Here is a 26,551-nt window from a genome sequence, read left to right on the forward strand (position 1 = left end):
CTCCGATGGCGCGAGCCTATACGGTGCTTTGGCTGCGGGTTTCGCACCCGGAATCAATTCGATTCCGAATTCTACCTCCCGTTCAGGCGGTACTCCCGGCAAGTCTTCCGGAAACACATCTGTATACTCTCGTACCACTGGTACGTCTTCAATCTTCGGCAATCCCTCCTTGGGTTCATTTGCGTAAATCATGAACGCTCTACATCCGCGCCTCATAAGTTTATTGGCCTTTAACACTGAGCATATAACGGGATTACCCCCTTTTTCGCCATAAATGGTAACGTGTTTTCCACTTGGAGATGTTAATTTTATCTCCTTGCGGAAACACACGACCTTCGCGTGATGTCGGGATAACCAATCCATCCCGACCACTACTTGGAATTCTCTCATCGACATTGGGATCAGATCTATTGAGTATTCTTCACCGACGATACTCATCTTGCAATCTTGACACATGATAAAACTTTTGTTGTCACCTATTTCTACTTCTAAAGGCATAGGTAATTTTTTCAATTCAAATGAAGGATGTCGAATAAATCGATGTGAAATAAAGGATTTATTCACACCCGTATCAAATAACACATGTGCGAGAATTGAATTTATGGCGAATATACCTGAGACCACATCGGATTCCACCTTCGCCTCGGCTGCGGTTAACTGGAAGGATCTGGCTTTTGCTTTTGGATTTTTTGTATGTGAATCCTTGCCATCCTTCTTCCCGACTAGCTCCGGGCATTCAGATTTCTTGTGACCCGGCTGGTAGCATTTATAACACACCGACACTTTCCCTGGGCATAATGCAGCCGTGTGCCCTGTCTTCTCACATATAGGACGCGACTTATCTTTAAACCGGCACTCGCCCTTATGCCCTTTCCCGCAAACCTTACAACTCGGCAACCCGCCCTTCCCTTCCTGTTTCTTTGACGACTCCGTGGTTCGTGCTTTCTTTGTAGGGTTTGGATTGACAATCTGCGCCCTTCGCTCACCTCTCTCGATTTGCTTTTTCAATTCAATTTCTCTTTCCCGAGCCGTTTTTATGATCTCGGTAAGAGTTTCATATTTCGCGGGAGTCATGAACTCCCGGTACTCTGCACTTAGCATATTATAGTAATAATATACTTTCTGTTCTTCGGACGTCACCACCTCGTCACAGAATCTCAGTTTGTCAAGAAAGATCCCCGTGATCGTATCGATAGATTCACCTTTTTGCCTTAGCTGAATAAATTCCTCCTTGATTCGGTTAATAACTGCTTTGGGGTTGTGGTGATTAAGGAATGGCACCTTAAACTCGTCCCATGTCATTGCTCTTGCCGCTTCGCTTCCAATCTCCTTTTTCTTATTATCCCACCAGTGTTTTGCTTGACCTCTCAGCTGACCCGTGCCATAAGCTACGAAGTCATTTGTGTCGCAGTGGGTTCTCTCAAACACCCCTTCAATATCACTTAACCATCGTTGGCATATTCTCGGATCCACCTCTCCGTTATAAAGTGGCGGTTTACATGCCATGAATTCCTTGTATGAGCAGCCCTTACGCTCTCCCGATTTTTCCTTTGTTGTGTTGGTACTATCTTCCAACTTCTTGATTCTTTCTTCGACTAACGAAAGTACCGTGTTTTGAATCTTATCTATGAAACCGGATAGGCTATTTTCAATTGCCTTTCCTACTTCCTCGGCAATCACTTCTTTCATTTGCTCGGTAACTATTGGCACCGCATCATCATTGCCTTTTTCCGTCATCTTTGAAACTGAAATGTTTACACCAATCATTAAACATTTCATCTACAACATATATTTTATTTGCTTCGGTTTAGCCAAGTTCGCGACTTTCTTTAACCGTTCTCGTTTAGTGCACTTTCTGGGTTTGAGTGTGTTAACACGCTCTTCCCGTGCACGTCACTTCATATTTTTCTTTTACATTAATAAACCTACTAAAATGATTAACTCTTACCGGATGTTGATCAAGCTTGAACCAAACACATTTTGTTAACAACCATGAGCTCTGATACCAACTTGTAACACTCGTCTTATAATTTCATTGTTTAATCATAAAATACGGACTTTTTAAAACGAAATACATAATTAACAAAAACTTAGTTAATAAACTAAGATGTACTTCATTATAGTGTTGAAACATAGTCAACTAACTAGGTTAAAATATTCAACATTTCATAGTGTTTACAAAAACAACATGGTTTGAACTAGATTAGATTAGCGCGGAAGCATTCAAAACTTGTGTTCGGTTCTTGATTCTCTTGCTTGATCGGCATCCACAACGAAACTAGCATTACCTAAGGTCAAAACCACATCAATTGTTAGTTTTGACATCATAATATCAAATAAAAACAAGTTCTATTGCTAAACAATGAAAAACAATCAAAATTGCTGCAATTGGGGGTTGTCGCGCCCTGCAACAGAAGAAAGCCAAGATTTCGCGGCCCGCGACATCAGTCGCGTGACGCGACGATGATTGTGTTTTGGCGTCGCGCAGCGCGACGGCTTCATTTCAGCAGAAGGTCTGTTGTTTGGTGTTGTATGTTTGCCCAGCACGTTTATTTCCATTGTCAAACTTTAAACTAACATAACTTTCGTTCTACGTGTCCGTTTTAGCCGATTCTTTTTCCTATATGTCCGTATTAAAATTTCAGATCTAACCATGTAAATTTCACTTAATGAAAAACAGTTTACAAACATGTGGTTCACAAATTCCTTGATTCAATTATTCGACCCATTAACTAGTGTGCATAATGTTCAATATACACTTCTTGGGCATTCTAGGCTCATTCACCCATTCCCCGGGCTTGCAATTCTTGACATATCCGTACCATTACACGGCTTTACGCTCGCATTCGAGTTTCATGCTTGTTTTCTAAAAATACAAGCATGCCACTTTATGCAACTCTTGCATTTAACTTCTACCATTCGACCCGATAACACGGATTCATAACTTGGTTTAATATAACCATTCATTGCTAAATTGCTACCTAGCACTAGCGCAATATGAGACTTTCAATTTTCTACGTACAAGATCGTTTTATGAACATAGTTTTGACCCGTTTGGTTGACGAGTGAAAATCCTCACCTTAATGTCAAACCAAACTATTTTTTTTTACTAATATTTTGACCCGTTTGAGTGTCGAGTGAGCTTCGCCACTTCAATGACACGTCAAACGCATATTCTACATTACAACACCATTAACAAGCTAAAAATAAACGTTTATACGTAATGTGACAGGACCAAAGTCACGTACATTTAGAGCACCCCCTTCAAGCGCGTATCCCCTTCGGCTTGTCCACTCGACGATCCGGATTCTTTGCCTAAAGAGTTCAATTCACAACCAATTTAGAACTCTTTTCATAATCTTTAACGCATAATTCGTATAACAATCAAATATGCGTTTTCATCCGATTTTTAACATATTAATCCTCACTTAGGCATTTTAACGAAAACCTAGCGGGTCTAATTTTTATCTAACTAGAATCAAGTTCATAACTTGTTATTTTCGCAATTTATTCACACATTTCGGTTCCATCATGTCAAGCATGCATACAAACGTTAAAATCATCATATAGATACCAAGTAATACTACTTGTGACAGTTATAATTCTAGTATTCAGCCTATTTTGCAAAACCCACTTAACCTATGAATGAGTTATCATAACTTTCATAATTTTTGACATGATTCCTACAATTATCAACTAGTATTCATTCTTAAACTTGTTTTCATTACAAGTTTCATCTATACATCACATAATCAAGCTAAATTTTGATTTTCACAATTTGTCTAGAATTTGAGATGAATCAAAAACACTAAAATTTGCATACCTTATGATCCCTTCAACGAGGTGATCACTAATTCGTGCTTGAAACTCGATTTAGACTAGATTGGAGCCCTTAATTTGGTGAAAATTGCAAGACTAGGGTTTGGTGGGGAGCTCTTGTGTCGTCCTTGTGTTGAGATCGACCAGACACACACTAAGTGTGTGTTTGGTGTAAGTTTTTTTGTTTTAATAACTCAAGTTTCCATTTTAACAACTAAAGTCCCTCAACTTTTGTTTAATTTATAATTTAGGTGTTTTAATCCACTTATATGGCATCTCAAGACTCGTATCTAACTAGGTTATCTATTCCTAGTTAGTTTGTTCTTGTTTATTTAATACTTTATAATTCTAATATAAAGTTTTATATTTTCGGGGTGTTACATACTAGCAAGCATTAAAAAAATTGGGCTTTGTGAGATATGATAATTGCCCAACAAAACACCTTAATGATTTGAAGCATTAGAGAATTAATAACTTTTGACTTAATAATCTTGAAACTAAGTAGTTCAATAAAAAATCAAATATCATATTTGGTTATACAATATATTGGTGTAATCGTGGTTGCAAATTAAAAAACCCTAGATGCTCCGACAATGTCGGACGACCAACGGCGGCAGGATCCAGAATCGTGGGAAGAGGTTAACCATAGGAAAGGAAAGAGGAACGATCATCAGGGTGAGGGCAGTAAGAAGGTGATATCCAAGTTTTACGTGTCGAATCTCCCTCCGAGGTGTTCGTCACAGGATCTTAAGGACGTACTGGGAGGTTTCGGCAGGTTCGAAGGTTCGTATATCGCTAGAAAACATGACAGATGGGGGAAGAGGTTTGCTTTTGTGTCTTTTTCGGGGGTTTTTGATGTAAAGCGCATGGAGAAGGAGATGTCGGATGTGTGGATTGGATCGTACAAGCTGTTCATAACGGTTGCTCGGTTCGTGGACGGTGAAAGAGTGCAAAAGAAGGATGCTGTTCCAAAACGTAAAATGGTGCACCAGAAGGTGCCGGTTAATCTTGGTACTGGGGGGGCACGTGAAGGTGGAGGTGCTCCGGTATCGAATGGGTCTTATGATAAAGCTGTAGGTAATGGACGTTCTTATGTTGACTCAGTTTTGAATAGAAACAAGGTAGATGTTGTTAAAGTGGATGATGTCGTAGAACGTTTTTCTTTATGGAACGGGTTTGCTTTGGTGGGGAGGGTGGTGGACTTTGACACGTTAACCTCGCTTAAAACGTTGATTCGTAATTATGATTGCCCTATGGTGGATATTAAGTATTTGGGTGGTTATTCGGTGGTGTTGGTTTTCCAGGACGAGCAAAATGCGGAGGTGTTTCTTAAAGACTGTTCCGTATGGGCTGGGTGGTTCGAGTCTTTGGTCCAGTGGGATAGTAATGTGGTTGTGGAGGAAGGTCGTATTGCTTGGCTACAAGTGCACGGTATTCTGGCTCAGTTGTCGTTAGATCAAGTGTTTGATTTGATCGGGAGTAGATACGGTAAAGTAGTGAAATCGGCTAACATGTCGGGAGACGATAATGATTTTTCGTATGCTCTTATTGGCGTCTTGTCTAAGGAGTGCAAACGGATTGTGGATCGGTTGGATATTAGTTGGAGGGGAAAAATTTTTAACGTTTGGGTGGACGAGGATGTTGGAGAGTGGACTCCTGATTGTATTGCGGATTATGTTGATGATGAGTGTGATGTTATACAAGGGGAGGAGAAACATAGTGAACCAGTGCAACAGGAGAGGAGTGGAATGGGCCTAGGTGAAGAAGGTGAGTTCATGCATGCAGAGGAGGCCACGGTTGAGGTTGATGTGAGTGGTGGGACTGAAAATGGTAATGGGAAGTCAATGGGAGGCAACGTTGAGGTCTGCATGGATGGCGTGTCAGGGTCTCATTCGGTAGCCGCAACTGGTAGAAAGAAATTTCGTCGTAAAAATTTGTTCAACAATCGGAATGTGAGTAGCGGTTCACTTGAGCGGCCGAAGAAGAGGGCTAGGGAAAATAATGATATGTTCGGTCTGAATAAGTTAATCGGTATTTTATCTAGCTCGTCCGAGTCTAGTGGCAATCTTGAAACAGATGGTGATGATTTGTTTTTTACTCCGGATCTTAATAAAAGGGTGTCGGAATCTGTGGGCAGTGATAGGACAGGTGCGGAAGTGGTTGTGGAACAGTTAAATGAGGCTCCCGATCAGTAACCGATTGATGTTGAAGCGACGAATACAGTCTTGTTGAGTAAATCATTGGGAGTGGAAAATTTGGCCGATTTTTTTTCCGAATGTTAAAGAGGTGCTGCGATCCGAAGGTTATCAAGGTGGTGGTCAATGAATGTGCTATCATTGAATATTCGCGGGTTAGGGAATTTAGGCAAGGCGGATTGGGTGCGTCGGCTTCGGGCGCAAAATGAGGTTAGTTTTATTCTCTTACAGGAATCTCAGTATGGTTCTTTGGATGCGGAGAATCTTGGGCGTTTTTGGGGGTTTGGGGATTTTAGTTATGATTGGGTTCCCTCTACTGGTAGATCCGGTGGTCTGGTGTCGATGTGGGATCCTAAAGTCTTCGTTATGGATAGGGTTGTTAAAAATTCCAACTGGATTCTTGTTTCTGGTGTGGTTAAAGGGTGTGGGCGTCCGGTTCACGTGCTTAATGTGTATGCTCCGCAGAATATTGTGGCTAAACGTGCTCTGTGGGCTGAGATTAGTGGGTTACTGGGTGAGGGGGAAGGTAGGTGGATAGTGGCGGGGGACTTTAATTCGGTTAGATCAGTGGAAGATAGACGGAATTCTAATTTTAACTTGGTTGAGGCTAATGAGTTTAATGATTTTATCGACGCTTCGGATTTGCATGAGTACTCCTTGAAAGGGAGGCGTTTCACCTTTGTTGCAGGCAATAAGTTAAGTCGTATTGATAGAATTTTTGTCAATTGGGAGTTCTTTATGGAGTGGCCTTGTGCTCAGTATTTAGCTCTGGAGAGGTATAAATCGGATCACAGTCCTTTATTGTTGAAGACGGGGTCTAGGAACTTCGGTCCCAAACCGTTCCGGTTCTTTAATTCTTGGCTTGGTCGGGAGGATTTTGGTCGGGTTGTCAGTAGCTCGTTGGTTGAAGCTACGGTCACTGGTCATCCCGATTCGAAATTATTGATGAAATTTAAAATCTTGCGCAATAACATTGGTATTTGGGCTTCTGAATGTAAAGCGAAAGAGTTGGAGGAGAGGAGGTTGTTGGAGCGAGAGTTACGTGATTTAGACAACGCTTTGGAGGTTAGATCTTTATCAGAGGAGGAGGTATGGTCTCTGGCAGAGATTAAACGGCGACTTGGTGAACTTGATGATTTTTATTATCGAGACTTGAAACAGAAGGCTCGGTGTAATTGGGCCATTCATGGGGATGACAATTCGAGATACTTTCATGGTTTTATTAATAAGCGTAAGGCTTCTAATCATCTTCCTGGGATGGAGGTCAATGGGAGGTGGGAAACGAGTCCGGTTATCATTAAAAGGGAGGTTATGGGTTTTTTTCGGGATAAATTTAAGGAGGGTATGAGGTCTCGGCCGAAACTCGTGTGTTATGGGTTAGCGACGTTGGACCAAGGGGTTGCCGGAGGAATGGTCACTGAATTTTCGAGGCAAGAAGTCAAGCAAGCGGTTTCTGATTGTGGGGCTGACAAAGCTCCTGGACCTGATGGCTTCAACTTTCGGTTCATTAGGTTCTTCTGGGATTTGCTCGAGAACGATTTTGTTGAAACTTTGGCTCATTTTCATAGGGTGGGGCGTTTAAGTCCGGGGGTTGGTTCCTCCTTTATTACTTTAATTCCTAAGGTGAATGACCCGTCCACACTTGGGGATTTTAGACCGATTAGCCTGATTGGTAGCGGTTCTAAAGTGGTGTCTAAGGTGTTGGCAAATCGGTTGAAAATGGTTATGGGGAATATTGTGTCTGAGCATCAGTCGGCTTTTCTATCCGGGCGTTACATTCTGGATGGTCCGTTGGTTACAAATGAGGTTATTGCGTGGGCTAAAAAGAGAGAAAAGAAAGTGTTTCTGTTCAAGATTGATTTTGATAAGGCTTATGATAATGTGAATTGGGAATTTTTGCTGTCGGTTATGGCTCAGATGGGGTTCTCTTCGGTTTGGTGTGATTGGATTCGTGGTATCTTGATGTCGTCTAGAGCTGCGGTGTTAGTGAACGGGTCTCCTACGTTTGAGTTCGGGTGCCAAAAAGGCATTCGACAGGGGGATCCGCTATCTCCATTCTTGTTTATTATTTTGATGGAGGCGTTTTCGGGCATGATGAAACAAGGTTGTGATATAGGGGCTTTTCATGGTGTGAGGCTCCCTAGTGAGGGCCCGGTTTTGTCTCATTTGCTCTATGCGGATGATGCGATGCTCATGGGAGAATGGTCTTCTTTTAATTTTATTAGTATGAAACGTATTCTCCGCATTTTTTACCTATGCTCGGGGTTAAAGATTAATCTCCACAAATCTGTGTTATACGGTGTGGGAGTGGAAGATGGTGATATTGTGGGGATGGCTGAGTCTTTGGGGTGCAAGCCGGGGACGTTGCCATTTTCGTACTTGGGTATTAAGGTAGGGGCGAATATGAACAGGGTGGCGAATTGGGAACCGGTGGTTTCAAAGTTTAAGACGAGACTATCAAAATGGAAAGCTAATTCTCTATCCATTGTCGGTCGGTTGACTCTAATCAAGTCGGTTCTAGATAGCTTGCCTTCTTATTATTTTTCGTTATTTAAGGCGCCCAAGAAGGTTATTAGCGACTTGGAGGGTTTGATGAGGCGGTTTTTATGGGGGGGTACAGAGGATATGAGAAAGATGAGCTGGGTTTCGTGGGAGGTTGTTACTAAGCGAATTAAAGACGGTGGGTTGGGGATAGCGCCTCTGGAGATTAATAATAATGCTTTGTTAGTTAAATGGTTATGGAGGTTTCTTAATGAGCCGAACGCGATGTGGAGAAGAGTTGTGTTGTCTATCCATGGGTCGTCTAGGAGTTGGGGGATTGCGCCTTGTAATAATGCTATTCCGGGTGTTTGGAAAAATTGCGTCTCGTTTTGGAATAAACATAAGGTAGAGGGGGTGGGCTTGAATGGTGTCTTGAGAGGTAGAGTTGGGAATGGCTTGCAAATCAGGTTCTGGTTGGATAACTGGTTAGGTCAGGAGCCATTAAAGGTAACGTATCCTTCTTTATTTGCGGTTGAGAAGTGTAAAAGGGCTTTAGTTGCAGATCGGTTGAAGCAAACAGGGGGTATGCGCTTGATGTGTTGGGATTGGTCTAGAAGTCCAGCTACTGCAGAAGAGCTTCTTGATAAACAAATGCTAGAAGATCAATTGCATTTGGTTAACTTGGAGGATAAGGAAGACGGTTGGGTTTGGGATCATGGCTCGTCGGCAGACTTTGAGGTTGCTTCGGTCAAGAAGTGGCTGAGGGGTCCGGTTAGTAGCGAAAGTCATGTCGGTTTCAAGTGGAGTTCGTGGGTTCCAAACAAGTGTAATATTTTTATGTGGCGCGCGTACTTGGATTGTCTCCCTACAAAGATGGCGTTGGCTAGAAGGAACATTTTTATTGATAATCTCTTTTGCGATTGGTGTGAGTCGTCCGAAGAGTCCATTGAGCACGTGCTTACAGGTTGTGTTATTTCCTCGGGGGTATGGAGTGCGATTTCGGCTTGGTGTAACATACCTAGGTCCTTTGTTTTTCACGTAAAGGATCTAGTGGATATTCATGAGCTTAGTGGGGCAGTCGGGATCAAGAAAGTGGTCTTGCACGGGGTTATAATAATCGCGTGTTGGAGGTTATGGCGTGCCAGAAATGACAAGGTGTTCGACAACAAGGTTCCTAAAGTGGAGGATTTGGTTGCGGATATAAAGTCTTTGGGTTTTCTTTGGTATAAGTCTAGATTTAAAGGTGGGGTTGTAGTGGATTGGGATAGGTGGTGTATGTTTGATGTAACGTAACTGGATTGTTTTGTTTGGTTTTCGGCTTCTTTCCCCGTCTTGGGGATAGTTGTCTGTTTTGGTTGGTGCTAATGAAGTTCAATTTTCAAAAAAAAAAAAAATCTACTCAGCATATTCACGGATGCTAATTAGCTGGTGACTATTTCAAATAATAAATGGCGAGTCTGGAGTTTCAAATCGACGACCTAGTTTGTATTATTAAAACTAAAAGCATTCAGGGTAGGATCTCAATTAATATCCGTAAAACTAAGCTAAAAATTACATTTCCCTAAATTTATCTTTGAAAATTATTTTATCTTTTAAAAACCTCTTGCATCTCATTTCCCGTCTCTATCTCACCATTTTTATAGTATAATTATGATTTCTTCTTACACATGACATAGTGGTCTAGGGGTAATATGTTTTTTCGGATAGGAGACAAAACCCTGATAAAACTTTATTGAAAAGAATGAAAGAATAAAAAAGGCAATAAAATAGACCTGTGATATAGGCCCAAAGTCTAACACAGACCTAAAAGAAATAAGTATAGAAATGAGCCAACCTATACAAGTAAAACTAGTCCAAAGCCCAAACTATAACCACGCGCCAACTAAGGCTCATGACGTAAGGGAATGGTTACGGTACAAACCACGTTTATCTTAAAACGTTAAACTAGCACATACTAAAACAACACATACATAAAAATAACACTTTTAAATTATATTAGCACATGCAAATTAAACAAAATAATTGATTTTAGCTCATATATAAACTATATATAAGCACTTTTCTTTATAGAGAATTGTGTCAGCACATTTAAAACAAAAGATGATCCAAAAAAGGAACTGATTCTTTGTTAGCATAAATATAGGGAATTCAATATAACCGATATGATTTAGGTTATTATTTCTATAATTGGTTGGATGTCACATGACACGTTTATCATGATCCCTACAATTTTTAGACGAAATATGGTTTGTATTTGATTATACTCATGACTTAAATCCAAATAACAATTGATTCCTATTAAAACAATACTACTATTACTAAAAAGACTTTTGACATGAACATCTTCAAAATCGGCCCAATCCATGGTTGAACCATACCCATCCCAGTTCAATGTAAACTCAAAGTAATACTTAGCCCATATCCAATTAAACATGAAACAGGCCCATACCCATAATCTCCACACATCGGCCCATTATCATTTTCCATGACAAACTCTCAACAGGCCCAAATTGATTGTCCCATGTTTCACGGCCCAATATATAAAACATCTCTACCCTCAAAACTCCAAGTCCCATAATAAACACAACCAAACAATGCATGAGGCCACAGCCTAAAAGACACATTAATCCAATGTTTTAAAAACCGCTTCAAACTGGCCGGTTGTATCGTCTGGTTGAACCGATTAAACCGCCCGGTACACCCGGTTGAACCACCCAATGGCCAATACACCCGGTTAAACCGTTTTTGAGCCAAATCCGATACGGTATAAAAAGCGGATATTTTTTTAAAACATTGCATTAATCCATATATACAATAATGCAATAATGCAACATGTATTGCCCGTAGCACCTCAGAGTCAACACATGAGTTGTGTAAAGATGCACTCATTAGTTCTCAATAGACCTGTTTTCTTTGTAGAGTCTCCATGCATGTCCAAGAAGGCTGTCACTATGATCTTTATGAGAGAATCCTTGGTTTTTCTTACCACTCACTATCTCCAGTACCAAAACGCCAAAGCTGAATACATCCGACTTTATAGAGAATTACCCATGTACTGCGTACTCTGGTGAAATGTAACCGCTGCAACCAAGTTACATGGAATAAATGAAAACTTATCAATCTAGTTTTCTTTTAATGCCATTTTAGTACCTGTGGTTTGGGTTATTTTGCAAATTTAGTCTAAAGGTTTTATTTTTCTCCTGTGGGTCTGAAAAGGTTTCATCGTTGCCATTTTAGTCCACTAGGTTAACTTCATCCATTTTTTCTGTTAACGAGAAGGGCAATTCGGTTATTTTTCATGTAATTATGTTAACTAGAAGGGCAATTCGGCCATATAAAATGATCGAATTGCCCTTCTCGTTAACAGAAAAAATGGATGAAGTTAACCCAGTGGACTAAAATGGCAACGGTGAAACTTTTTTGGACCCACAAGGGAAAAATGAAACCTTTGGACTAAACTGACAAAATAGCCCAAACCACAGGGACTAAAATGGCATTTAACTCTATTTTTAATCTTCTTTTGGCAATATTAAACTAATGGTTTAAAATTCTTACTATGTTCCCACCACTTTCTTTGTCTTGGTGGCGGTATCGGACCCCACAAACTTTCGATCAAGGCCAAAGTCGGATATTTTCGGGTTCATATCACCATCCAACAGAATTTTACCTGCCTTGAGATCTCTATGGATGATTTGAAGGCGGGAATCTTGATGTAAATACAACAGACCTCGAGCGATCCCACGGATAATATGAAAGCGTTGAGGCCAATCAAGCATTGAGCTTCTGGATTCATCTACGGAAAGATAAGCACTAAGTGAATGTTTGCTGATAATCTACTGATTTGGTAAGAAATTTAACTGCTAAGATAGATAGAAGCGAGTCAAACCAAATAAAAATGTGTCCAAGCTCTTGTTAGCCATGTATTCATATATCAAAATCATTTCGTTTTCATGAATGTAGTATCCAAGAAGATTCACGAGATTTCGGTGCTGAAGTTTGGCAATACAAATGACTTCGTTCTTGAATTCATCAAGCCCTTGCTGCGATGCTTTTGATAGCCTTTTCACAGCCACTTCACGTCCGTCTTCCAACACACCCTAACATCTCAAGGTTACAGTTAACGATGCTGTTATGACACAACGCTTTATGTCACGGGCCAAATATTTGAAGGTCGCAATGCTGTGGGCTGCGCTTGAATGCTTGGGTTACTGGCTAGTCCTGGACTTTATCGGGGGACGGAGTCAGTGTCAATGAAGAGGTGTACGTGCCTAGTCGTGCAAACGACGAACGCACCACTGGTCGAGAGCTGGCGCCGCTCTCCTGATGAGTCCAAGGCAGGACGAAACCAGTGACCCACACAAAGAAGCGGGATGGATTGGCTTGTCCCCGGGGACTTGGGGACGCCACACGGGGGTCGGAAACTAACCCCGTGACAACTTGGTATCAGAGCAGAACGATTCTCGGATACGTTGGAACGTGACTCTTGACCAAATGAGCTTAACATTTAGAGTATGGTTGCGCAATGGTGGTGGGAGAAGACCAAATATGGGTTTGCTTCGGCAAAGGTCTTTGTACTCCGCGAGTATGGGATCGTGAGAGCCGCTCAAGTATAGTTGCAGTGAAGCCCTCCGTGTTATGTTCAAAAATCTACGGTTCAAGCAGCGCCGTAAAAAGGAAGTTTTGTGAAAGCTGCTACAATTATTCAGGTTCCCCATATTCCTGAAACAAGGTGAAACATCGGCACCTAATCCGATGCGGCGGACGTCAGCGCCACTTAAAACCAAAACTGACGTACTTATTGAACATGCACGACAGAAGATCATTGTTGCTGTGCTTCCGGGTGTCCTACCCTCCCAAAGTGAATCATGCTAAACATAAGGGGATCATGCATCGTCAAGTATGCGAGCTGGTATGGGACGGCGAGCATGCACGAGGACGTGCATGAAATGGTGGTGGGAGAGTGTCACGGGCCAAATATTTGAAGGTCGCAATGCTGTGGGCTGCGCTTGAACGCTTGGGTTACTGGCTAGTCCTGGACTTTATCGGGGGACGGAGTCAGTGTCAATGAAGAGGTGTACGTGCCTAGTCGTGCAAACGACGAACGCACCACTGGTCGAGAGCTGGCGCCGCTCTCCTGATGAGTCCAAGGCAGGACGAAACCAGTGACCCACACAAAGAAGCGGGATGGATTGGCTTGTCCCCGGGGACTTGGGGACGCCACACGGGGGTCGGAAACTAACCCCGTGACACCTAGCTTCCTTATTACACTACGGAAATTTACTCCTTCTCTCATATGCTGTGTCTAACCTTGGTTTTAAAAAGCGAAAAGCGCAAAAATGGTGTGTTTTTCGTACGCGAGGTGCAAAGTGATTATATAATTTTTTATATATCTTATAGGTTTTTAGTATTCCTACCCATAATTTAGCTATAAATAAGCTTTATATATGTTTTAATGTATAATTACCTAGAGGTACAACCTTAAAAGCCTATTGTACAACATCCTTTTTGCACAAAAATAGGCTATATACATGAGGCATGCGCCTCACCTGCGCTTTAAGTAAAATGCTCGCCTTATGTCACAAGTAGGATTGTAATCAAGCCGAGCCAGCCAGATTGTGCTCGAGCTCAAACTTAAACGAGCTAGCTCGGCTCGGCTCATTAATTTCATCGAGTTGAAAAGTCGAGCTTGGGTTCGAGCTCGGCAGTGGCGGAGCTTGACCAAAAGTTTCGAGGGGGCGTAAAGTCATGGGACCCAAAAAAAAGTTTTCCTATCGTTATGTTTCGGGTCGGGTCGGGCCGGCTATTCAATTCGGATTGGGTCAAATAATAATAGTTCCAAATAAAACTAAAAAAAATCATTCATCCAAGGGATCCGTTCTTACATATAAAAAAACTAAATATTGTTTAACAAACAAAAGACCAATATATATATATAATGATACAAGATAAATGAATTCTGGATGAAAAATTACAACTCAGCCCTACGACCTTTAAGATTTAAAGTGGTAACAAACTTTACTTTGATTTATATATGGTATAAATATTTAGGCAAAATTATTGGAGGGGCGATCCTATATAATTTTAAAATTTCCGGACGAAAAATTGGAAATTATACACTTCCAACCGAAACATTGGAGGGGGCGGATGCATCCCCGGGTACCTACTAACCTATGCCCCTGGAGCTCGGCTCGTAACATGTTTGAGCCAGCTTGAGCCCAATCGAGCCGGCTTGTTAATTTATTTCTTATTTTATCACAAGTATTGATAACATAAAAAACAAAAACAAAAAACATAAATAAAACATAAACTTATGTTTTTTTTTTCTAATATAATAAAGACAGCAAGGTATATTAAAACTATTATGTGCATTATTTTTTTCGATATTTTTATATGTTATTTAATTAAAAAACTTGAAATGTTAGCATTTTAACCCCCTCCCACGTATTTTAAATTTTAATACATATAAGATTGAATCATTATATATAGAATAAAAAAACTTGAGCAGGCTCACGAGCCAAGCCTAGCTCAGGCTCGGCTCATTTACAAATCAAGTCGAGCCAAGCCGACTCGTGTACAACCTAGCTTTTTTCGAGCGAGCCACGAGCTTTTTAAACACCCCTAGTCACAACAAGCGCAGCCTACACGCTTTATTAAACCAAGTGCCTAACATATGTGACAAATCATATGCTCATAGTTCTGTACAATTTGTAATACAGGTTTGATTCATGGACTTTGTTATAGTAAAAAAGTATCACTAAGTTACCTTGTAAACAGGACCAAAGCCGCCTTCTCCTATCTTATTGTTAACGCTGAAATCATCGGTAGCCTTAACTATTTCATGTAAGCTAAAGGAAGGCTGCTCATCAAGATCTTCCATATCAACATGTATGTTCTTTTTACGAAGGGCGTGTCTATTTCCTTCCAAGATGCATTCAGTCTCCCTTCATTACATGAATCTGCCAAAACATCTAATCGCACAAACGTATTAATTTTAAGGGTCATTTAACAATGAAATTACCTCTTTCTTTCATGCCGAGCCTTTTGTTTTTCGTTATACGGGAATATGCGAATGCAAGCAGAGCAGCACTGCTGATGAAGCGGGTATGACTACGGCGAGTACTCCTTTCGTTTTGTTGAATACGGATTTGGAGACCGTATTGCCTTCAGTTAATGAGCCGGGATAATTAGTACGCTTTAGCTAAAAGTGAAATAAGCTTTAGAACAACTCAAGAAACAAGTTTAAAAGCTTTACAAAAAAAGAGAGAAATTATAACTGTAGTTATAATTAGAATACACCCTCTCGATATACAATACGAAATGCATTATGAGGTTCAATGGATTAACTTTACTTGATAATTCAAAGGCCGCCTGTCTAACATAAAGATCTTGTCTCAATGCATAAACTCGGACGTTGATCAAATCACCAAACCATCGCAAGCATCCAACTCCACTTGTAGTCATGTTCGGATTTGCATACACGGTGCAAGAGCAGTTATCCTTGCAAACTACCTCACATTCCCGGAGACTCATACTACCATCATACACGGCATTTTGCGTTCCGGCAATTTCATGCTAGAAAACTTAACAAATCCCTCTCCATCTCCACAATCCAATGGTCTACTCCTTCTACATCCGCTAGTCGAATTATACGGATTAACTTCTAGTGAACTTTTTAGTTCAAACCCTTTCAAGCACTCACAATTAGGAAAAGTTGATGTACTACAGCTTCCATACGGGCCACATATTCCATAGTTGTCACAGTAATCTAAGTAGTTAATGCGGTAAAATATCGGATATCGGTCAAGGACCAAATGACTTGTGTTAAACCCTGAAGATTTGGATGACCAAATGACTCCGTCACCACTACCAACATCAACAATTGACAGAATGCCTTGGTGGTTTAGTTTAACCGCGCCTGAGGTGTTATTAAGTGCGGTTTCACGGTTAGCAACCCATACAACGGCACGAGGTGTTGTGTTTTTAAACCATATCCCCACGTACCGGTTCTTTGAACTGCCTGGGCTAAAGAAACCAAGCTCAAATGTTTCGTTACTGATGCGGGCCCAAGTGTGGAGGAACGGGCTATTTTGTATTTGGAGGCCCAAGACCGCGTAACAAAAGGGGCTTCACTAAAATGGCTCTAACTTGGGTTACGGAGGTCCGTTTTGGGCGTGCGACCAGGCGAAGCGAACGTGAGAACGAGCTCCATCTTGCTGCAAACGCCTACGGCGGTTTGGGTCATCGTCCGGGCCAAAAAAACGCTTATTTCCATTACTTATTTGCATTTTTATGTTTTTTGAACTATTTTGGGCTTTTTGTTTTAGGCCGTGTGTTTGGCCCGTTATCTTTTTTAGGCCCATTTCGAATTTCGGTTTCTATTTATATGTCCCTCTAGTAATATGAATGATCAGAATTGAATTTTGAAACTATCGAATTTTCACTTCAAATTCCGTGGCCTTTGGGTTGCAATTTGGGGGTTGGGGAAGAACTACACGGGTATTCGTAGAAAATACGTGTTGATCTTCATTTTCCGTATCATGCGCTACATCATTTGGTATCAGAGCCGAATTCCTAGCTCAAAATGCCTCCGAGGAGAAACAACAACAGGCCTCTCGGTGAAGTGTATGAACGAGAGTTGGAGCAGCGACTTATGGCGAGAGTGGATCAGCGGTTGGATCAGGTGGTCGATCAGTTGACTGACCGGATGGCCGACTTGATCAATCGTAGGAGGCAGAGACCCAATGACGGGTATGGTTCTGATTTTAGTAACCCTTTTGGTGATGGTTCGACTTCCGAAGATGAACAGGAAGGGCGGCCAAGGGGTGAACGTGGAGGGGGTAACAGGAGTTAGGATTCTGGGATAAGGATTGATATTCCAGAATTTGATGGGGCTAGTTTGAATCCGGAGGGGTTCATCGATTGGTTGGCTACCGTGGAGGAGGTGTTCGAGTACAAGGAGGTGCCTGAAAACAAGCGAGTGGCCTTGATCGCTACCAGGTTACGTGGTAGGGCCTCTGCGTGGTGGCAGCAATTGAAGTTAACACGAAATAGGCTCGGGAAGTCAAGGATCGTGACATGGACCAAGATGAAGAAATGCTTGCGGTCCAACTTTTTGCCTCATAACTTTCAAAGGTTGATGTATCAGCGTCTCCAGAATTTAAAACAAGGGGCTAAATCGGTTGATGATTATACAACGGAGTTTTACCAGATGATTGCGAGGAATGATATTCAAGAACCGAAGGAGCAACTTGTTTCTCGGTATATTGGGGGTCTAAGGGTTCAAATCATGGAGTCCGTGAATCTTTTTGATCCGTTAACCATTCCTGAGGCACACCAACGGGCGTTGGCCTTTGAGAAGCAAAACCGTCGGGTGGGCGGTTCATTTACCCCTGCTGGGAGAAACGTTGGGTCAGGCAGTCGGGCACCTCGTGGCGGGCCTAGTCAGCAGAAGCCGGGGGGTAGCAATACCGGGCCTACTTCTAAGGGGGCTAGCAGTAGTGGTCCGAGATGTTTCAATTGTGGTGAAACAGGCCATCGTCAAGCTGAGTGTAAAAAAGCTGGTAAAAGACACTTGTTTGCTGAGTCTGAGGACGAACAATATGAAGAGTATGAAAACAATCCAGTGTACGATGAAGAAACTGAGTACGAAGAAGAGGTTGTGACTGGTGATGTTGGAGTGAACTTGGTGGTCAGACGCTCTTGTTATACGCCAAAGGCAGATGGGGATGACTGTCACACCCGTTCATTAGCGGAAGCGCGCGGTGTGAACTTGATTAGTTCTCATTGCATACGATATAAGTAAACAACTACATGAATAAAAACATACGATGTTCACCCATTGACATAGTAAAATATTACACATCATAAGTTTGTTTAAAATGCCAAACGACATAGTTATAAGTTTTACAAAAGACGAGTTCAACATAAGTTTAAAACATAAGGCTTTGCATCCTATATCTCATTGAAGATGAGATATATGGACCAAACCCTCCAAAAGGGATGACATCGATGACTTGTAATCCAAAAGCTTCATAATAAACACCAGCACCCAAGTTCCATTAGTTTCCTGAAATACATGTGAGTTTGAAAACATCAACAAAAGTTGAGCGAGTTCATGTGTTTTATGTGTAATGCGCATCAAATGAATCTCAAGAACATTTGAAAGTTTAGTTTATAAGTAGGTATGTAAAGCGTCTATGAACATGTTGATCATTAATGTTTTGCAAGGACATTAATATATGTGACGACATAGGAGGTACTCAACCCGCGTAGGCAATTTAAGTGTCGAACTCTCGACGATGGACACAACAGCACTCTAGTGGTCACCCTTGGACCGTGAGTGGGGCTCGCCCGTACCCATTAGATCTAACCTTTGTTCCTTGGTCCTCAAAAGGATTAATGGCACCTCAGTTTCAGCCTATGCTCACATGATCTAAGAGTTCATTCCATAACTTAATCATACCCAAGTTTGACATGTATTTCCCCCCGAAAGTTGTAAACCAAAACGTTAAAAGAAAAGGGGGACATGAACTCACTGTATTGCGTCCAGCAATAAGCTCTAGCAACCGTGTTCCGTAAGCGTGAGTCAACCTACAAGGGTTCTAACTCATTAGACACGTCGGTCTTTCCTAGACCTTGTACTCGTTGTTCATCTTGAACGTTTATTGTTTTCATTTTGTTTTTGGAACGCTTGTGTACTTGAGTAATATGTTGGCATTTGTTTAAGGTGTATGCTTTGGTTCAAGACTTTATATTTGTTACACAAATATAAGTGTATGTCTTTATTCGACAAAAGTGTTGAAAATATTTATTTTTAATGTCGAAATAAGTTGTCGTATGTATACAACCTTAGTGAGAGAGTACACTTCAACAAGTGTATGTGAGTATATCATCGTATACTAGTCTTTTATACATATACATATACCGTATGTATACTTGTATTTGTGTGCTTTAAATTTGTATGTATACCGTATTTATACGGGTAGGTATGCCGTATTTATACGTGTAGGTATACCGTATAATACGTGTAGGTATGTTGTATTATACGTGTAGGTGTACCGTATTTATAATGTATTTTTATAATATATATTTATAAAAATTATACATGTATTTTTTTCATTGGGCCTAGCCCACATTTGGGCTTAACCCATGTATTCTGTCTTTGGGCCTAGTCCATGTTTAAGTTGTTGGGCTTAGTCCATAATATTGATGTATTTGGGCCTAGCCCATAATATTTATTACAAATGGGCTTTTATAAGGTTTATGGAAATGGGCCATTGCCCATATAATTAAGGATGTGGGCCTAGCCCAAAATTTATGTAATCTTAAGCCCAATAATTGTGCTTTGGATTCGTGATAAATTTTTACAAAGTATGATATAACATACTAGTAAACTTTTCATAATTACACTTGGTGTTATTCTCGTTATTAAACTTTCCGGTTTTTCATTGTCATTGACATATATGAAGTGTTTAAAACGGTTTATTTTTAGGCTTGTAGTGACGTTCGGGTAATATATATAGTTTTTGTGTCGAAGTTATTCGTTTCGCCGACGTGGCATAAAGGGTCGTCCGATGTCCGTCATTCGAGCTTTGTGGTCCGATGCTAGCGCCTGAAGTTATGATATTACACAAGTGTGTTTCGAGTGTTTGCGAAGGTTCGCGACTGTTGTTATATTCGCAAGTATTCGTGAGGTTTTCGTCGTGGTGTAAATGTATATTTTTCATGTGCATTATATGTAACATTTTTATATGTATTCCTAAAGCTAGTACATACACGTAATATACACACTTTATGCACCAAATAAAGTATTTGAAGTTTATACATATAATTTTCTAAAAAAAAATTATATTTATTTGTTATACTTAAAATTTTACTTCTTTTATGTTATAAAAATATCTTTTTGAGTTTATGTAAACTCTTGGATGGTTAAGACTTAACCATCGTCATTAGGGTTTGTCTAATCACGATTAAGGTTGTTAATCACCATTAAAATCACTAATCACGATTAACCATGCTAATCACCCCGTTAATCTCATTTTAATCGCGATTAGATATTTATAAAATTTCGCCATAGTTTCCCTAAACTATGACATTTTTCCCATGTATTCAAAACATGTTTAATAACCATTTATAAATTTCCAAATCATCATCAATGTATTAATCTCCTCAAAATACAACTTTAAGTAAACAAATTTCTACTACTATTTTCTTAAATCATGAGCACTTATATATATAAAGTTTCAAAAAAAATCCAACACTTTTATGTCTTGAAATCCAAGACTTTTAAGTGTAGTTTTCATAACCATTTATTAAATCACTTGTTTTTAGTAAAAATTCACACTTATTAGTCTTTAATCATCAAGTTTAGTCCTTTAAATCTTTAATCTTTCAAGTTTAAGCACATATATATATAAAGCTCATGAGTTTAAGGGTGATGATCTTTCTTGATTTAAACATCTAGTTGTTTAAATCATATTTTTAAGCCTAAATATAACAAGATCATCACATATTTAAGTTACTACACTTAATAAACAACATGCTCAACTTAAATTATAAGTTTAAACAACTTATTTTAACCAAGATAGGCAAGATCATACAACTCATACAACTCTATAACACATAATAATCACATAATACTTCACATTTAGTAAGTTGTTAAGTTTTGGTTTAGGGTTTTAAGTGGAATTTTTCTTTGATTTCAAGATGATCAACTTGTACATCCTTGATCTAGACATAATAATAAGCTTAAAAAGATGGTTAGTGAGAGCTTACAATTTTGCAAAAGATTATAGGATGATTAAGAAGATGATTAAGCTCCAAACCAAGCTCTAAGGATGCTCCATACTTATACCTTCCATAGATGATCTTGAAGTGAGATTTTTGGGGTTAAAATGGTGATTTTGGTGGATCAAAAAGAAGGGTTTAAGAGGGATTATGGCTGCCGAGTGCAAGAGGGGGGGAGGAAGAGATGTTAGTAATTTTTTTTTTTATAAGGTAAATGAATGATGATGCACGTGGTGGTTACTTATATGATGTGCCTATATTACAAGGTCAAGATCATAATCTTTGAGACACCATACTTGTTTATCCATATAAAATGATGAAGGTTGGTTGGGGTCCCACCATAAACGATTTTTGGGGGGTATAGGGGCTGTCGAGTTTTGGGGGTTCAAGGGGAAGGATTTTGAGTTTAATTTTATGGGTAGGGATATGATGGAATGCTAGTCTAATGGGTATGGTGAAAATGTTGCAAGACCATAACTTTCAACCATGTTCTAAATACTGCAAATTAACGTAGGTGGATTTGATGGGGTCCACCATGACCGTTTGGGGAAGGAGGGTTATTGGTTTATATTTTTTTTTTTTTATAAAAAGTTTATATAATATATGTTGTGAAGTTTGTAAGTTATTTAGGGGTTTAAAAGTTTAAGGTAGTTGTTGCACCGTTAGCGTAACGACAATATTTTTGACGTCAAAATGTGGTTAACTAGTTCACTAGATGGCTCGTTTAGTTGTTTGGGTGATAAAAATAGCGTTTTCTAGTCCGCCGGATCAAAACGGATAAGTTGTGCGGGTAGCGACGAAACGTTGGTAACTTGTGTTTCTGATATCCCAATGATATCTCCAAGCTTATTTAAGTTGTAAAATATTATTTACAAGTTCTACGGACATCAAAATGCCGCATTTTAGTGTTGCGGACAATTTATTTTTGTCATAGTTTTGGCGCGATTCGGACGAATTTTTAGGTACATGTATTTTCCGGGAAGTTAAAATGTTTTTGTATGTGGCGTCCCTAATTAGGGATTTTTTTTTTATTTGTATTTCATCTACCAAGTGCGTTCATGCCCTTTGTCGCTCGTTCCGACAATTTTCGAAACTTGCTGGCATGAATAGTGTGTTCAGGTGAATAGTGTTTTCAGCATTTTGCCAACATATTAGAACATAGTTTGCGGTTTTCTCGCGACATAGCGAGTGTGTTAATATTGTTTAGCATTTTAACCATGTCCTATGATTGCTAGAACTTATACGACCTAATCATGCAATAATTAAATCGTAAAGAGAGAAATTAACGTTAAATCAAGTGTTTAAGTTGTACGGAATTACCATTATTTTTGCCAGTTGTCACAATGACTGGCTTAGGCATAACATCTTCCACTCAACCTGTACCATTCTGAGAAAGGTTTGCACATTCGTTATTGATTCAGGGAGTTGTGATAACCTGATATCTGAAGAGGCGGTCCAGAAGTTGGCTTTGAAGACGGAGAGTCACCCCAAACCTTATAAGCTTCAACGGCTTAAAAAGGGAGGTGAAGTAACGGTATCTAAAAGAGCCCTTGTTTCTATTTCTATTGGGTCCACTTACAAAGATGATGTTGTGTGTGATGTGGTCCCTATGGACGCGTGTCACTTATTGTTGGGTAGACCTTGGGAGTATGAGCGTAATATTGAGCATAATGGGCGGTCCAATACTTGTAGCTTTCTGTTTGGTGGGGTGAAGATAACTCTTGTTCCTAGCAAGCCTAAGCAGTTAGCCACAAAACAGTCGGGTACTTTGTTGACCATCAGTCAGTTTCAAGATGAGTTGGAGGATACAGACAATGTTTTTGTTTTGATAGGGAAGGCAGTGCCCGAGGAAGTCGAAATTCCTGATGTTATGGCTCCTTTGCTTGAGGAATTTTCTGATGTTTTTCCTGTTGAGTTGCCTGATGGATTACCACCTTTGCGTGACATCCAACATCATATTGATTTGGAGCCTGGGTCACAGTTACCCAACAGACCACATTACAAGATGAGCCCTGCTCAGCATGAGGAGTTGCGAATACAGGTTGAGGAGTTAATTTCTAAGGGCCACGTTCGTGAAAGTATGAGCCCTTGTGCTGTTCCGGCTTTACTGACTCCAAAGAAAGATGGCACTTGGCGTATGTGTGTTGACAGTCGAGCAATCAACAAGATTACTGTGAGGTACAGGTTTCCTATTCCTCGACTTGATGATTTGCTTGATCAAATTAGTGGTGCTACTATTTTTACGAAGTTAGATTTGAAGAGTGGTTATTACCAGATTCGTCTTAGACCGGGTGACGAGTGGAAGACAGCCTTCAAGACTCGTGAAGGGTTGTATGAGTGGTTGGTGATGCCATTTGGTTTATCAAACGCACCTAGTACTTTTATGCGTGTGATGAATCAGTTGCTTAGGCCTTTTATTGGGAAGTTTGTGGTTGTGTATTTTGATGACATTCTCATTTATAGTGCTTCTTTCAGCGACCATGTTGTGCATGTGAGGCAGGTTTTGGCCTTACTTCGCAGGGACCGTTTTTATGCAGCCACCAAGAAGTGTGTGTTCATGACCCTTAAAGTGTTATTCTTGGGGTATGTTATTTCTGGTGATGGGATATAAGTTGATGAATCCAAGGTGGTGGCTGTTCAAAATTGGCCAACTCCTACTACCATTACTGAAGTTCGTAGTTTCCATGGGCTTGCTTCTTTTTACAGACGATTTATTCCACACTTCAGTTCTATTATGGCCCCAGTGACAGATTGTATGAGGGGGAAGACGTTTGTATGGACAGATGAGGCAGAGCTGGCTTTTCAAGTTGTGAAAGAGAAGCTCACTACAGCACCCATTCTGGTATTACCTGATTTTTCTCAAGTTTTTGAACTTCATACTGATGCCTCAAAGGTTGGAATTGGTGGGGTTCTTAGTCAGGGTGGTCGACCTGTTGCTTATTTTAGTGAGAAGTTGACTGGGCCTAAGTTGAGGTACAGTACTTATGATCTAGAGTTTTATGCAGTGGTCCAAGCTGTAAAGCATTGGCGCCATTACTTGTTTCAAAAGGAGTTTGTCTTATTCACTGATCATGATTCCCTAAGGCACATTCGTACTCAAGACAAGGTATCTCATAAACATGGGCGATGGTTGACCTTTCTTGAGAAGTTTACTTTTGTGGTCAAACACAAGACTGGTGTTTCAAATAGGGTTGTTGATGCCTTAAGCAGGAGGAGTAATCTGCTTGTATCTATGAGGGTTGATGTGCCAGGTTTGGAGGTCATTCGTGAGCAGTTAGCCATTGACCCTTATTTCCCAGCTATTTTGCAGGATGTGGAATCTGGGCAAAGGTCAGACTTTCTTTTGCATGATGGTTTTCTGTTCAAGGGGGGAATCAGCTATGTATTCCCGATTCTAGTCTTCGCTTACAGATTATTAAGGAGTTACATGGTGAAGGGCATGTTGGTCGTGATCGTACTTTACAACTGGTTCAAGATTCTTATTATTGGCCTACTATGAGGAAAGAGGTGGATCGTTATGTGAAGAGGTGCCGTATTTGTCAGGTTTCCAAGGGCACGGCTACCAATGCGGGTCTCTATATGCCTTTACCAATTCCCTCACAGCCATGGGTTGATATTAGTATGGATTTCGTGTTTGGGTTACCTCGTACTCAGAGGGGTAATGATTCCATCTTTGTTGTGGTGGATCGGTTTTCTAAGATGGTCCATTTTATTCCCAGCAAGAAGACGACTGATGCTGTTAATGTAGCCCAACTCTTTTTTCGTGATGTGTACCGTTTGCATGGGCTACCTTCTTCTATTATGTCTGATCGGGATACCCGATTTCTGAGTCATTTTTGGCGTAGCTTGTGGAAGATGGTGAATACTCAACTCAACTTCAGTAGTGCTTATCACCCACAAACTGGTGGGCAAACTGAAGTTGTTAATCGGTAACTTGGGAATTTGCTGAGGTGTTTGGTTGGTGATCATGTGAAAGCATGGGATCAAAAGTTGTGCCAAGCGGAGTTTGCTCATAATCATGCTGTTAATCGGAGCACTGGATATAGCCCATTTCAGGTAGTTTATTCATCTCAGCCTCGGGGACCACTTGATTTGATGTCTCTTCCTGTTTGTGGATCTGTTCCAAAGAAAGTTCAGGATTTTGTGGAGGGTTTACATGAAGTTCATAATGCTGTGTATGATCATTTGACCCGAGCTAATCTGAAGTATAAGCAAGCTGCTGATCAGAAGCGTAGGCATGTTGAGTTCGAGGAAGGTGACTTTGTTTGGGCTGTTTTGACTAAAGATCGTTTTACAGTTGGGGAATACAACAAGTTATCAGCGAAGAAGATTGGCCCAGTTGAAATCGTGGAGAAGATCAATCCGAATGCATATCGTCTAAAGCTGCCTAGTCACATTCGTTGTTCTGATGTGTTTCACGTGAAGCATCTGTTGCCTTATTATGGAGATTCTTCTGATGATGAACCTGTTGGTAATTCGAGGGCGAATTTTGTCTATCCAGGGGGGAATGATGCGGGCCCAAGTTGTAACACCTCGAAAATTCACGTCCTATAATGTATTGACACGTGTCATAAGCTTGAACGAGTCAATGAATACTATAGAGGGACTAAAGTTGACAAACATAGAAAGTATGTGAATTCAAGGGTTCAAAATGTCAACAATGGATAAATATGCCCTACAATGTCCTACATGATGTTTATACCCTTAAACGAATGATTCATGGATCATACGAAGCTAATTGTAAAAGAAAGTGAGAAATTACAAACTACAGGGGTAAAATGTGTCAACATGTTTAAGTTATACCTCTAAGTGACCTTTTAGCAAACCCGAAGCTTTGTAAAGGTAAATTATGCTCACTAGAATGCACGGTAAGAATTTCATAAAGTTTCAATACCGTATGAGAAAGTTATGATCAAATTCGTATGCGAGGGGTTAAAAGTGTCAGCATCGAAAGTTAAGACTTATTACCTACTGATGTAACTTGTTAAAATAAGTGGTTTTACTGATTACTTCAGACCCAAACATCAGAAGTATAAATAATCTCTTTTGTAATCTTTAAAATGACCAAAATACCCCTACGGAGCGTATTATGGATTAAACTCGTTTTGGGCATAATGGAAGGTATCCTACTGATAGCACAACATATTTAGAGCATATTGACTTAGGAACCTGTATAAGACTCTTACGGTTACCCGTTACGCTATTTACGCGTTCGGTTCGGTTTATGTAACTAGTTTGCATAAATTAGCCGAAACGGGTCGAACCTTGTC

At 40.3% G+C, this 26,551-nt stretch overlaps 1 long non-coding RNA gene across 1 annotated transcript; it reads right to left on the minus strand.

Moving 5' to 3' along the window:
- Window positions 1-18,337: 18,337 nt before the first annotated feature.
- LOC110905331 lies at window positions 18,338-21,459 on the minus strand. The gene is made up of 3 exons (XR_002573033.2): window positions 21,270-21,459; window positions 19,031-19,085; window positions 18,338-18,561 (listed from the first exon to the last, which is right to left on the minus strand). It is a non-coding gene; the product is annotated as an uncharacterized LOC110905331 (long non-coding RNA).
- Between the last annotated feature and the right edge of the window lie 5,092 nt (window positions 21,460-26,551).

The sequence above is a fragment of the Helianthus annuus genome, chromosome 14 (genome assembly GCF_002127325.2).
Source record: "Helianthus annuus cultivar XRQ/B chromosome 14, HanXRQr2.0-SUNRISE, whole genome shotgun sequence".
Taxonomy (NCBI): domain Eukaryota; kingdom Viridiplantae; phylum Streptophyta; class Magnoliopsida; order Asterales; family Asteraceae; genus Helianthus; species Helianthus annuus.